The sequence below is a fragment of the Odocoileus virginianus genome, chromosome 6, assembly GCF_023699985.2.
Source record: "Odocoileus virginianus isolate 20LAN1187 ecotype Illinois chromosome 6, Ovbor_1.2, whole genome shotgun sequence".
Classification (NCBI taxonomy): domain Eukaryota; kingdom Metazoa; phylum Chordata; class Mammalia; order Artiodactyla; family Cervidae; genus Odocoileus; species Odocoileus virginianus.
In genome coordinates, this window is record NC_069679.1 from 20,000,950 (window position 1) to 20,016,646 (window position 15,697).

General features: G+C 41.9%; 1 protein-coding gene across 4 annotated transcripts in view; it reads right to left on the bottom strand.

Annotated features, from left to right (window-relative positions):
- The window catches only part of SCG5 (secretogranin V), a 56,353-nt gene that overhangs the window by 18,781 nt on the left and 21,875 nt on the right, over positions 1 to 15,697 (bottom strand). The window lies entirely within an intron of this gene.

Sequence of the window (15,697 nt, forward strand, 5' to 3'; positions counted from 1 at the left end):
TTAGGCATTTAATTTTTTCCATATTTTGGATTAGTTTTCCTCAGGAAAGATTCCCAGAAGTCAAATTACTGGGTCAAAGGCTATAAATATTTTTATGACTCTTTATATTATATTGCCAAACTGTTTTCCAGAAAGGAGGTACCAATTTATAAAATATCAACAAAATCTGAGAATTCCATATTTATACATTTTAACCAGTATTGGGTTTTACCAAAATAAAGTTTTATGTTTTCTTTGCTAATTTTAAAGGCTTTTAGAAAAATTACTGTTTCGTTTTGAATGTCTTTGATTACTAGCTCAGTCGAATTTTTTCCATGTTTATTTACCCGATTTAATTTCTTTTCTGTGAGTTGTCTGTTTCTGCTCTTGGAATTTTAGTGTTTCTCTTATCAACTTGCAAGAACATTTTACATAATAAAGGTATCAAGTCTTTGGCCACTACATTTCCTGCAAACACTTTCCATGTTGTCTGACTGACTTCTGGTCATTATATTTGTAATAGTTTGCTAACATAGGTTTGTTGTTGTTATCCTTCATGATCTCTTCTCACTTTCTAAACTTACAAAACTATTGGCCCTTCACAAAAGTACTTTCAATATTTAGATATTTTAGTTTTCTATTTTTAAAATTAACTCTTTGGTACAGCCACTATGGAAACACTGTGGAGGTTCCTGATAAAATGAAAAGTAGAACTGCCACGTGATTGAGCAATGCAACTCCTGGGTATTTATCCAAAGAAAATGAAAACACTAATTCAAAAATATATATGCAGTCCAATATTCATTGTAGCATTATTTACAATAGCAAAGATATGAAAGCAACTGAATGAATCAACAGATGAACGGATAAAGAAGACATGTGTGTGCGAGTATATATATATATATATATATATATATAGAGAGAGAGAGAGAATGTCAGTCAGTGGAATATTACTCAGCCATATGACAACATGGATGGACCTGGAGGGTATTAAACTAAGTGAAATACAATATGCTCTCACCTGTATATGAAATCTCAAAAACAAAGTAAACGAAAAAAATACCAAAATAGAAACAGATTCAGATACAGAGAGCAAACTAGTAGTTGCCAGAGGGGAATGGGGGTGGCAAGGGGTTGAATGAAAGTAGAGGAAGGTAATTACACAAATTGCAGTTATAAAATAAGTCAACGGTAAGCAATATACAGCACAAGGAATATAGTCAATAGTATTATAATAAATTTGTATGGTATGTAATCTATAAAAATATGGGATCACTATGTTGTGCACCTGAAACTAATATAATATTGCAAGTCAACTGTACTTCTAAAAAAAAGAAAAAATTAACTCTGTTATATATACACTGTGTGTTTTAGGGCATGTGAAATAATTAACCAATTATCCTATTGGCACTTGCTAAGTGATTCTGTCCTTCTCTACATATTTCATCCCTTCAACAAATATTTAGTTGCCCCATAGATACCAAGCCTGCTCTGAACTCCAAGGCACAGCAGTGAATAAGAACAAGTAGGTTCACACTGTATAACTTGCTTTACTTAAATATCCTGCTCATGCTCCGTTGCTCAGTCATGTCTGACTCTTCGCAATGGGCTCCTCAGTGCATGGGATTCTCCAGGCAAGAATACTGGAGTGGGTTGCCATTTCCTTCTCCAGGGGATCTTCCTGACCCTGGGATGGAACTCTGTCTCCTGCATCTCTTGCATTGGCAGGCAGATTCTTTACCTCTGCACCACCTGGATGCATGTCAATTTCCAGACTCTTCTCTTGCAGCCTTAATATCCTATAAGGCTCAGGAATCTTACTCTTCCAACACTACAGCAGCCATTTCAGAAATGAATTCCTATTTATTAGCTGTATCATGACACAGCTGCCTTGATGCATAATCACTATTTACATAGACCTAAACACAAAAGGGCAAATCAAAATGTGCCTGCTTGATGTGCATGAAATTAGAAACAAAATCAGGTAGTTCAGCTGGTAAAGAATTCACCTGCAATGCCGGAAACCCTGGTTCTATTCCTGGGTCGGCAAGATCCCGTGGAGAAGCGATAGGCTATCCACTCGTATTTTTGGGCTTCCCTGGTAGCTCAGACAGTAAAGAATCTGCCTGCAATGTGGGAGACCTGGGTTCGATCCCTGGGTTGGAAAGTTCCCCTGGAGGAGGGCATGCAACCCACTCCAGTATTCTTGCCTGGAGAATCCCCATGGACAGAGTAACCTGGCAGGTTGCAGTCTCTGGGGGTCGCAAAGAGTCAGACACAATTGAAGTGACTAATCACAGCACAGCATAAAGTAACCATACTTCCACCATCACAGGAAACATGGTCTTGCCAATGGGTTATGTTACTTAAGTCGAGCTAGGTGAATCTCCCTTTTCCCCTAGATAAGTTGTGCCAAGGCATAAACCTCCGACACTTGCTTTTTTCCCTCTTTGTTGGTTGAATCAACTCCTATTGAGATCAACACATAATTTTCCTTTGGAAATATTAATCTATTCAGCAGGAGCATGGCTAGCTCCTAGTGTCCTGGGAATCCTATTGTCTCTTTGAAGTCACATTGCATCTTTCTGTCTTAATTTATTGTGCTTGATTAACATTTATTCCTTTGGTTTTTTTGTTTTTTTGTTTTGACCACATAGCATAGCTTGTGGTATTTTAGTTCCCCAACCAGGAATCAAACCCATGCCCCCTGCAGTGGAAGTGTAGAGTCTTAATTCTTAAAAGGATAATTGTACCTCTTTTAATTCCAAATTCCTCTAGCTTCCAAATATAGATATCATAAAGCAACTGGGTTTTTTTGTTTACCTTTATATTATAGTTCACTGAGTGAGTAGCGCACAGAATTTTTGCATTTTTAAAGAAAGGTATTATTTTTATAAATTTTCCACGTGAGTATTTAAGATGTATTTTTATATAACCCATAAATATCTAAATATAGCCAATTAGCCAACACTATTAATCATATTCTTTTATGTCCTTATTCATATTTTATTTATCACAATCTGATGGCTGTGTTAAAATCTATTACTACCAATAAGTGTCTGTCAGTATCTTTCATTTCTTATTGTTTTTGCTTTAGTATTTTGATGCTATGCTAATTGCTATGTCCAAGAGTATAAATTCTTCATTTTAATTGTCATTAACTGGCAAAATTAATAACAATTGACAAATCATATCTTGACACATATTTCTGCTATTAGCATTGCCACTTTCATTCGGTTGTTTTGTTTGGTGAACCTTTGATCATTCTTTTATTTTTAAACTTTCTGTATCTCTCTGAAGATTTTTCCAATTCATACTGAGTTGCCTGCCTTCAGAGACATTCTAGAAATTCACATTTATTATCTCACATTAACCCAAGACCCACAAAAGTTTAGAGAGATAGACCAGTATGCTTGGCATTGGTATATCTGAGGCTTTATACCATCTTGGCATTAGAGCCACCTTGGTGATTGCTATAGGGCATGCCTTCTGGTGCGTCAATACATGTCTCAACTTTTGAAAGCACCCTAGGCTTAAGTGCCAGGAATTATCCAACTTGGCTTCAGGGAGATGCATGTCTTAATGCTCCACTAGTAATTAATGAAGGAAGCAAACACAGTTTCCTTTATGGAAGGCCTGCCAAGGTTCTGTTTACCTCTGTGCACCAGTGCCATTAGAATGAATGGTACACTTGTTAGGAAGCAGCAGATGTTTAGCACCAGGCAGATATAACACAGGCTCTTTTAAAACTACATTTAATTACATCAAATCAAGAAATACTCACTGAGGAACTATGGGAGTTCGATGGAAATTAAAAAAAAAAAAATTCTATCTTTTGCACCTGGATGGGTGGGGGGGAGTTTAGGGAAGAAGGGATACATATATATGTATGGCTGAGTCCCTTTGCTGTTCAACTGGAACTATCACAATATTGTTAATCGACTATACCACAGTAAAAAATTTTTTAAAAAATTTATTTTTAATGCTATCCTTTGTTCTCCAAGAGCTTAAATTTTATAGATAAGAAAGTGAAACTGTTAGTTGTTCAGCTGTGTCTGACTCTTTGTGACCCCACGGACTGTATGTAGCCTGCCAGGCTCCTCTGTCCATGGAATTCTCTAGGCAAGAATACTAGAATTGGTTGCCATTCCCTTGTCCAAGAAATCTTCCCAACCCAGGGATCAAACCCAGGTCTCCCACATCTCACAGGCAGATTCTTTACCACCTAAGCCATCAGGGAAGCCAGCCAAGAAAAGTAACCACATATAGAAAATAACTAGAAAATTATATACTTGAGTATACAATCAAATGCTACTTAACTGGTTCAGTATAATGTTTAGATTATGCTGCTCTATTTTGCACCTGAAACCAATCAATCAAACTGTTAGGATGCCATGGATGCTATCTGGTCTATTTGTCTCTAAAAACCAAACATATTTTGAAATTATTATTTAGTCGACTTAAAAAATATTTCTTGAGTATATATGACCATCAAGACATGGACTAGAGGGTCAATGATGAACCAGGTAAAAATGACCCCTGCTCTTACAGACTTTACAGTTTTGTAAGGGAGACATAATGAAACACATATTTAATGATGCAAGTGAAGTTATTTACAAAACAGAAATATACTCACAAACATGGAAAACAAACTAATAGTTACCAAAAGGGAGAGCAGGAGTAGGGGAGAAATAAATGAGGAATTTGGGATTAACACATACACACTACAATATGTAAAATAGGTAAACCACAAGGACCTACTCTATAGCACAAGAAACTGTACTCAATATTTTGTAATAACCTGAAATAGAAAGGAATCTGAAAAAGTATATATATATACTTTTTTATATATATATAAAAGTATATATATATATATAACTGAATCACTGTGCTACACTTGAAACTAACACAACATTGTAAATTCAATATTGCAAATTAATTATACCTCAGTAAAAAGAAAGGAAATACATTTAAGATGCAGAGTTATGATGTGACAGGGTTACAGTGAGATGTCACAGGTATGTAGAGAAGAAATATCTAACCTAGATCTAAGATGTGAAGGATTGCCTGCAAGAAGCTACGTACCAATGATTATGCTCTGTGCCACAGAAAATACAGATGTAAAAGACAGGATTTCTGCTCCCTACTTAGGTCTTCATTCTAGCTGGTTGTTCAGCACCAACACAACAAGCCAGTGGTACCTGATAAGATACATTCCTTGATATAATTCATTATGGTATTATAAATGATGTGGAAATTCAGGCAATAGGGAACCTTCCAGGAAAACTTCCATGGAAGAGGTGACACTTGAGTTGAAGCAGCAAAGGCAGGATCCATCCTTATTGGCCCTTATTAGGGCACAGAGGTAGCTGAAAGCAAGCAACATTTGAGCATCAGTGAGGAGCACTGCTGGGAAGGGAGGAGCTAGAGAGAAGGGGAGACAGCCAATACCAAGAAGGAAATTATGAACTGATATAATAACAAATAGCAACCAAAGCTTTATGGGAAGAAGAGTGATATAATAATTGGATGTCGTGTACAGCATTAATTTATCAATAGTTTAAAACCCTCTTTCCCACTAAGCGTGCACATCAGAATCACTTGTGGAATTTAAAAAAATTCCAGCCCTCTACTCCAGATCCACTGTACTCAAGCATCTTTCTGCAGACCACTGTACAAAGCTAGACCGGAGGGAAGTTAAGAAGGCTTAATATAACACTACTGCTGAAACTCAGGGGAGAGGTGATAAAGCTTGGGGTTGGAGCAGCCACAACATGAGCAGAAGTAAGAGAAATTTCAAACAGTGCAGAAGGGAGAGATGAGTCAAGAGTCCATGCGTTACTGAGAGGTGAGGCGGGGGATCTGGCTGCTCACTGCCCCAAAGCCAATAAACATGCGAGGTTGGTGGAAAGGAAAGTTTGCTTCATTTCAGATACTGGCAACCAGGGGTGGGGGTGGGGGGCGGACATCTGTCCAAAGGCCGACTCCCCGCCCCCCCACAACTGGTAACTAGTGGGACAATAGCTTTTATAGACAGAAGGAGGGGGCTACATGCAGAAACAGCACAGTCATCTCTGATCTGACAGTCATCTTCAAATTGGTCATCGGTGCTCTGACCAGTGTCATCTCGATTGCTTCAGGGACAGTTAACCTTCAGTTCCAGGGTGCATTTGTTCCCGTTTCTTTGAGGCCAGTTCTTAGAATTGTAGCAGCTCATGTCCTGGGTATAGTCTGGTCACTTCTCCACCTGATGTCTCAGTATCTATAAGACAGCTCACAAGATATGGCTCAGAATATTACCTACAGCCCGTGAGAAAGAAAGAAAGGTCCTTGACTATGCTGATGACTACATTATCATCATTTGGTCTCCGTTGACTGTTTTCCCTTGTTTCTGCAAGTTCTCATTTCTCTGATTAAACTTATCCTTTGACTAAAGTTTTGCACAGACAAAAGGCAGGCAGAGAACGTGGTGGGGGTGGGGTGGGGGGGCGGGACCATGGGGGTCCTGCTCCATTTCACATGAAGTTTCCCAAATCTAGAGGCCCCTTTATTTGGGAAAATAATGCCATTGGTTAAAGATGGGATCTTTCACTACAGCTTTTAAATTATTTCAGGCAATTAGTTAATTAATTCTATCCAGTGATGATGCTTTATTTATGTTTCCATCATGGCCGTATCATTCCACAAATGTCTCTAGAATAGAGAGAAAATATTTCATTCTTGCCCAATAAATGTTGAGCCCTTTTGCTTCTATAAAGAGCAACTTCGGAATATGACCTTACCTCTTCTTGATACTTTGGGACTATTATTGGGAATATCCGTGACTCTACAGTGCTGTAGCAGTGTGTTCTCAGAGCATTAAAATGTATACAGTAATACAACTGTAATAAGTGGTCCCAGCTGCTAGGGCTTTTAAAGTTCTTTGTCTCCTCCTTCTTTGTAAGCTATTAATCCTGGTCATCCTCAATCCTTTTCATAATAAAGTACAGTGCATAAACAAATAGTGGGTCTAGGTCCTACAAGTCTTGTCCTCTAATTTGCTTTACCACACATATATGCATAACTTGAGGATCCTGTCAAAACGTAGACTCTGATCTACATTCTGATTAAGTGAGGGATAGACCTGACACCACAGTTTCAACAAGCCCCCAGGTGATGTTGATGCTATTGGTCCATTAACCATACATTCAGTATCAAGGGCTAGAAAAGGAGAGAGCCAGACTTACTCAAATTAGATGCAAACTAAGAGTAAATTAGCACTGAGAATGTTGGCATGACTATCTCCGTTCGTGGAGTTTGTGACTTTTTTAAAGTCACTTAAGGTTTCAGATAACAGAGCCATAGCTAGCTGAAGCCCCTTTACAGAAGGTTTTATTCCAATTATAGAGGCACTCTCACACATTTCACAAGGAGCCCTCTCTACCCTTTTTCATTCAAACTAATCCTGTAGGGACTGGAAGCAAAGACCTCGCTCATGAAGCATGAAGGTACCTTCTCATGGAATAAGCAACGTCCTCTCAGGGACTAAGCGGAGCCCCATGGGTCGCCCCATGATGCAAGAGCTGGGGTCAGAGGGGGATGGTTTTCGTAGAAGTCAAGGTTGGTCAGAAATGAAGAAAATAAACAGGCACTGCACCACTCCCCTGCCTTTTTGTAACATTATGGTCTCAATTGTTTCAGACTGTTTTAATGTCTTTATTAAAAATTTTTAGTGAGGTCAGTAGGACAAGAGTTACTACTCATAACTGAGCAAGTGAGTCCTGGGAGACCTTTACTTGCCTAAAGCTGCTCAGCCAGTCAGTGCTATTTGCATCCTGGGATCCCAGGGCTGCTTCCATGCCCCCAAGGGGCCTCAGGCAGCCCATCCGGATCCTTTCCAAAGATTAGCTGGAGAGCGACCATTGGTAGAATGACCTGTCGGCATAAGAGGGGCCTCTCTCATATTTTCTATCTCACTCTGAGGCTCCAGAGTGTCAGCGACCAGTGGGGGTCGGCATCCTACTGGAGCCAGGCACCAGAAAAATGACTCTGAGATGGGGCGCCAGCCACGGGCCTCACCACTGCGGTTCCTGCGTGTCTGGGTGCCAGCTTCATGCCAGAAGGTTTAGAGCATCCAGACACAGTCCCTGCCCTGCAGACTCTGCCTTGCAATCTGGTAACACCCTGACAAGCTCGCGGCCAGCAGTCTCACCCGCAGCCCCACGCTGGGGCCCCTGGGGATCCATGCGACCGGGCAATAAAGGAGAATTGTGGCGGGGCCGCCTGGTGCCAAGGAGCCAGTCACCCACCTCATAAAGAGGGAGCTCCGTGAGGAGAGTCTGGCAGGCGGCGGGCACACTCGCCTGAATGCCAGCCATTCAGCTGAAGGGAAGGCATCCAGCAGTTTTCACTTATGTTACCACAAACAGCAGACGCTAAAAATACACTGCGGTCTGGGCCTTCATTCCTCCGCGTGTCTCCATACATCATTTATAAAGCGATGACCAGCTTTCCTTTTGTTCACAGTCTGGGAGACTGAAGCAGTCAGATAGGTGATGCCAATGAATGTAGCCCTGCTGTGTTTCTCCCTTCAAAGGTACAAAGGAGCGGGCAGCAGGCCAAAAGGAAAGAAGGTGGAGAGACAGCAAAGGCCCCCGGTGGGGCTGACATTTCTGCGGCGCGCATGCTCAGTCCTGTCTGACTCTTTGCAACCCCATGGACTGCAGCCTGCCAGGCCCCTCTGTCCACGGGACGTCCCAGGCAGGAATACTCAAGTGGGTTGCCACGTCCTCCTCCAGGGATCCTCCCAGGGATGCAACCCACCTCCCCTGCAGGGGCAGGTGGACCCCTTACCACCTGGGCCTTCTCCCCCAGGGGCTGAGGAGGGAGGTGAAGTGAGGCAGGCGGGCGCCTGAGAGTGGTTTCCGAGGCCACAGCGCAGGTGTGGGTCCTGTGACTCGGCAGCGCCGGCGGGACGTGGGGGACCAGGGGGGCTTAATGAGGGAGGGCTGGCTGGCCCTGAAGGGTGTGGGTTTTTCCTCACAACCTGTAAAAACACACACACTTTTACAAAATGAGCCATCACTTCTCAACTCGGAGGACGCTAGGCAGGCCCTGGGGATGCGGCGGGCTTGGTTCCAGACCACTGCCATAAGTAAATATCACAATGAAGCCAGTCACACCAATGTTTTGGTTTCCCAGCGCATATAAAAGTGATGTTCACACTGTGCTGTAGTCTATTAGGTGTGCAGAGCGTTATGTCTAAGAAAACAATGTACATACCTTCATTAAGATACATATATTCTTACTGTGTATCACAGAGCTGCTCGGCTGTGTGCCTGAAACTATCACAACATTGTTAGCCAGCTAAACTCCAACACAAAATTAAAATTTTTTTAAAAAAAGAAAAAAAATAAAACTAATATCAGGGCATATTAAAAAAAAAAAAGACATTAGAAAATGCCAACCATCACCAGAGCCTTCAGCAAGTCGTAGTGGTCACCAAGATCACTGATCGCTATAACAAATATGATAATGAAAAAGCTTCCAGGAGTGTGAATCCAGTATTCTTGGGCTTTCCTTGTGGCTCGGCTGGTAAAGAATCCACCTGCAATGCAGGAGACCTGGGTTCGTGTCCCTGGGTTGGGAAGATCCCCTGGAGGAGGGAAAGGCTACCCACTCCAGTATTCTGGCCTTTCCAGGGACTCTAGAGTCGGACACGACTGAGTGACTTTCACTTTCCCTTTCAGCATGAGAGTCACCAAAATGTGACAGAGACAAGAAGAGCAAAGGCTGTTGGGGAAATGGTGCTGATCGACTTGTTCAATGCACGGTTGCTACAAACCTTCAATTTGTTTTTAAAAAAAAGCAAAACAAAACCCTGCATCATTTGTGCAGCGCAATAAAATGAGAACGCCTGTAATCTGTCACCTCCGATACAATCATGCCTGGGTTTCTCAGCATAGCATTCAGGCAGTCTCAATGCACATGATTGTCTGCACTGGAGCAGAGAGTAGAAGCAAGGAGAAAGGGCTGCAAAGAAACAACTTGGGCCTTATTAATGAGGGAGAAACACCTGAAAGAAATGGCCAACTTAAGGAGTGGGATTTTTAAAATTTTTAATGTCTAACCTTTGTTTCTTCTTTCTTCAAACCCAGTAATTTCAGTGGGCTCAAAGAAATGAAAACAGTTAAGAGTAGTTTCTGCAGACTCACACAGAGACATAGAGAAGAGACGTGTGGTTGCCAAGGGGGAGAGGCGTAGGGGAGCGAAGAACTGGGAGTCTGGGATTAGCAGATGCAAGCTATTATATACAGGAAGGATAAACAACAAGGTCCTACTGTATGCCACGGGGAACTATACTCAACATCCTATGACAAAACCAAAATGGAAAAGAAAATATATTTATATGTATAACTGAATCACTTTGCTGTTCAAAAATTAATGCACTATTGATTTATAATATTTACTGTATTTATTTATACTTCAATAAATTTTTTAAAAAGTAGTTTCTGTACATATCCACTCTCCAAATTAACTCTGTGCATTAGAGCCTTTTTTGCCTTGATTCCTGGTGAGAAATGACAGTCCTAAAGGTCAAATGTAGTTGTGAAAAGCAACTAATTTTCATTTACTGCTGATCCACAGACAAGCCTGGGTAAAGAATATGCCTGCAATGCAGGAGACAGAGGAGATGCAGGTTCAGTCCCTGGGTGGGAAAGATCCCCTGGAGAAGGAAATGACAACCCCATCCAGTATTCTTGCCTGAAAGATTCCATAATCAGAGGCGACTGGTGGGTTACAGTCCATGCGGTCGCAAAGAGTTGGACACGACTGAGCGATGAGGCACACACGCACACAAAGAGAGCACCTTTTATATGAAAAAAATAGTTGTTCAGGTTCAAATCCACATGTTGTCAGGCATCTGAGGATATCCCAAACCCTTTTTAACTTGGGCATAAAATGCTAAAAGCATAACTAAGTGCCTGGAATGTAATAAGCACTCAAGATATGTAAACTCCTTCCATTATCCAATCAATATTTCCTAATAGCACAATTAACAGAGCCCAGATTCATGATCCTACATATTTTTCATTCTGATGCCCACAGTTCTGTATCTGGGGCAGTTAGCAACAAGGGCTCAAAAACAGCTGAACTCTTCATTAACAGTAGTGCATCCTCATTCACTTAAAACTAAAAAATTAATGCTTGAACTCATTTCACTCATTGTTTTCAAGGTAAGCACACCACCCCCTCCCCAACCAGGTGGCATCATCTCTTTCTCAAGGATTTGCTATCCAGTTATAGGAAACAAAATATATCCACATAAATTCATACCTGATATAAGTGCTGGTTTCATGGAACAGACCATGAGCACTGTGGGAGAAAAGAAAGACGTACCCTAGGATGAGAAAATAGCCTCTAATCATATACAATTAGCGATGGATGCTGTGTCTTCAACTCTCCTCCTCCCTAGAAATGGAATTCAGTTTAAGCTGTTTAGAATGGTGAGGACTTATGTTGCAATATTCACATTCTCTAAACTCATGACAAGTGACCCCAAAGCACACAACATTTGGTAATTGAGAAAAACAAAGGAATGATTCTATCTATGCTGAATTGGCTTATTCATTGATTTGCCCCAGGGCAGGGGGCTAGTCCAGGCGGCTTACTAAAGCTTTCCTAATGCTCTGAGTGTGAGCCTGGTTCCTCAACAGGGACTTCCCCACATAGCCAGCATCCCTGGTAAATGCACTCCATTTCGCTGGCATCATCCTATATGTGCCGGAGAGATTCAAATTGAGTCGTGCCTGCTGGCAAGGAAGCAAAAATAAAACTCACTGTTCAGATATTTTGTCTTGAAAGGCATTTGTTTTCATTCCTTTTCTTTCTTCTTCTGCTTGTTCCCTCATCCTAGGATCTAAGAATCTTAGGTTCCTTTGGGACCAAAGGCAACATTATCAGCATCTACTTGGAGGCACGCAAACAGTGAAGGCAGAAACTAGGAGTCGAAATGCACTGCGTTTGTAGCTTTCGCATGTCCATATGGTCCCAATTTAGGATCACAAGCAGAGTTGTTTATTTTAGAAAAGCTTTTTAGTTCACTTTTAAGGTATTTTGCTTAGGCATTGCTTGCTTTTCAAAAGGAGAAAATGTGTATTTTTTTCCAAAGCGGTGTTTGTTTTGGCTGTTTACTCATTTGCAAAAGTTCAAATTCTATTCTATGAATTTAACTCATCTGCCTGCAGCCGCCACAAGCCCCGCCCCTTCCCAACACGAACACCCCAAACCCCAAATTAAAGTAAGATGCATTAATTTGAAAATGAGGCATTTTCAGGATAGCTGTGAATTTTGTGGGTTTTGAAAAAATTGTTTTAACAGGTAATTTACATTGTAGCATTTCCAGGCCCTTCATGTAAATTTATTTGCTGCCTGAAATGAAGTCTCTATTTGGCAATTTGTATGGAGACCAGGTATGTTTTTGTACTGAGGTTAGAGCCAATTTGGGGTCATTTAAACCCTGTAGTCTGTGATTCTTGCTGAAATTATGTGATTTGACTGGGAGGTAGTGGAGCTTAAGTTAAGGTATCAACTAATGTTGAAAAAATAATGGGACATATAAACAAAACTGGTCCCATCACTTCATGGCAAATAGATGGAAAAGAGTCGAAACAGTGACAGATTTTATTTTCTCAGGATTCAAAATCACAGCAGGTGGTGACTGTGGCCAGGAAATTAAGATACTTGCTCCTTGGAAGAAAAGCTATGACAAACCTAGACAGTGTATTACAAAGCAGAGACATCACTTTGCCGACAATGGTCCATATAGGCAAAGCTATGATTTTTCCAGGAATCATGTACAGATGTGAGAGTTGGACCATAAAGAAGGCTGACTGATGCTTTCAAATAGTTCTCTTGAAGACTCTTGAAGAGTCCCTTGGACTGCAAAGAGATCAAACCAGTCAATCTTAAAGGAAATCAACCCTGAATATTCATTGGGAAAAACTGATGCTGAAGCTGACGCTACAACACTTTGGCCACCTGATGCAAAGAGCTGATGCATTGCAAAAGACCCTGATGCTGGGAAAGATTGAGGCCAGGAGAAGAAGGGGGTGAAAGAGGAGGAGATGGCTGGATGACATCATCGACACAATGGACATGAGTTTGAGCAAACTCTGGGAAATAGTGAAGAACAGGAAAGCCTGGGGTGCTGCAGTCCATGGGTTCGCAAAGAGTTGAACATGACTTAGCAACTGAACAACAACACAAATTTGTGGTAGGGATGGGTATTGGGTGAGGATATTGGTTTAAAAAAAAAGGCGAACTATGCACTTGGAGCCTCCAGAACCTGGTTCCATCCAGAGTCCTGCTGTCTCCAATTACTCAAAGCTCCCAACTACATCTTCCTTTTTGAACTTCACTTACTGAAGACATCCTCTGTCCAAAATCCAGGCTCACATCTTTGTTCTCAATGATGTGACAAGTCCAGGGTGTCATTCCTGTGGGAGAGGGTCTCTGAGTATGAATTAACACATGGTACTCTGCTCCTGTATAATATCTTTGCACATTATAGAATTCCTGGGATAATTATTTTAACTTAAGTTCATGACTTCACTAACAGGAGTTCCCGGCTCCCTGGTGTACCAGCCAAAGAAACAAGCAGGCTACATCAGGTTCTCAGGCCAGGAGAAAGGGCAATGGCAGTGATGATCCAGGTTGGCAGGCAAAAATCAACGTAAGGAAGACCTCAGAGGCCAAACCAGAGCCAAGGAAATGGCTACAACATTCACAGTTAGAGACCGAGCATCCAAGGAAATAGCTTCCAACACATAAGAAAATAAGGGATGTCTGAAAGTGAAGTGAAAGTGTTATTCATTCAGTCGTGTCCAACTCTTTGCAACCCCATGAACTGTAGCCCACCAGGCTCCTCTGTCCATGGAATTCTCCAGGCAAGAATACTGGAGTGAGTTGCCATTTCCTTCTCCAGGGAATCTTTCCCACCCAGGGATCGAACCTGGGTCTCCAACATTGAAGGCAAATTCTTTACTGCCTGAACCACCAGGGAAGGATGTCTGCAGAAGCATAAAATAGGGAAGCACTGAATGGATGAGCCAATAGATGAAATCAACAGCAAGTCCTTAGGATCATGGAGGTGGTCCTCTGTGCCAGACTTTAAGCTCTTTGATAAAGCTGAGTGTTACAGAGGAAGCAGGCCACTGGGAACACACTGAAAAGGAGGTGTGAATAAGGGGCAGCAGAGACCACGATGGGTCCATTCTGAATGGGATGGAGATGGGAGAGGTGATGGGGCTTGGCACTCCACTTGCTTGGAGTCATCTCCTCTCTGAGGTTCTGCACTGGCCAGAGGAGCAGCAACCTGGCTCCGAAATCCAATCATGTCATATGTCAGCCCCCTTGTCAGTCAGTAGATTAAGACAAAGGAACTGAATTGGGGTCAGAGAAGGCCTTTAGGCCATGACAAAGAACACTCCCACTTGGTCTTACTAATCGGTACCTGCATGATATAGTCCCTATTTCCCTTTCTCCATCCAAAGCTGCCAGAAGTAGCTAAGCATCTTTTACAAAGAGCTAGCATAAGCATCGGACAAGGGACCCCACTCCCACTCTTGCCTGGAAAATCCCATGGATGGAGGAGCCTGGCAGGCTGCAGTCCATGGGGTCGCTAAGAATCAGACACGACTGAGCGACTTCACTTTCATTTTTCACTTTCATGCATTGGAGAAGGAAATGGCAACCCACTCCAGTATTTCTGCTTGGAGAATCCCAGGGACGGGGGAGCCTGGTGGGCTGCCGTCTATGGGGTCACACAGAGTCGGACACGACTGAAGTGACTTAGCAGCTTAGCAGCAGCAGCATAAGCATTTGTTTTGGACAAACAGTGATCTCTTTGCAGGACATTCTTTTCTGAGTTTCTAAGCAGCTATCACCTTTTCTCTTTCTTTTTATTGTTTCTGAATTCTAGCCTCAGGAGGAGAGGGCAGATGGTATGTGTGTTGGAGGAAGGAGGGGCACTTGGACTAAATCTCCTGCAAACATTTGGTATGTAGTGTTTCTGGTCTGTAGTCTGCCTATCTCACACAAATATTCCCAACTTCTTCCTTTTGTATCCATGTAATCTCTGCCTGGCAATAGTTAAGAGTAAAACCACATCCTCACACACTACAGATGGGAATGTATCAATACCAGGAGGCGGCTGCTTTGGGAAACAGTCTGGCAGCTTCACAGAGCTTCAGTTTCACAGAGCTACCCTACGACCCAACCGTTCCAGGTCTAGGTACTGATATATACCCGAGAGAAATGAAAAGATATCCCCCCACAAAAACTTGTACTCAATGTTCAGAGAGACGTTAAACCATAATAGCTAAAAAATAGAAATTTAAACTAACTGTCAATTTAAAAAATATTATGACATCAAAACCAATAAAAAGTGCTTAACTACTTATTCTATCTCATTACTTAGTATAAACTAAGTACCAAGTGCCATACCCAGAGCTAGGGCCCCCTGGCATGCTGGAGGAGACACGAAGCTGGTTGTCACAAAGTGTGTGGAAATGGAAGCAGCTCCCACCACGGAGGACAGAAGAAAGGCATCAGCCACGCAACACTGAAGTCATAAATCACAAGTTCCTTCTGAACCTTAGAAGTGGCAGTCTTTCTTACCCACACATGGTACCAAGAGTGAAGAAAGCATGATTCAAATTCATTCATAAATCCAGGC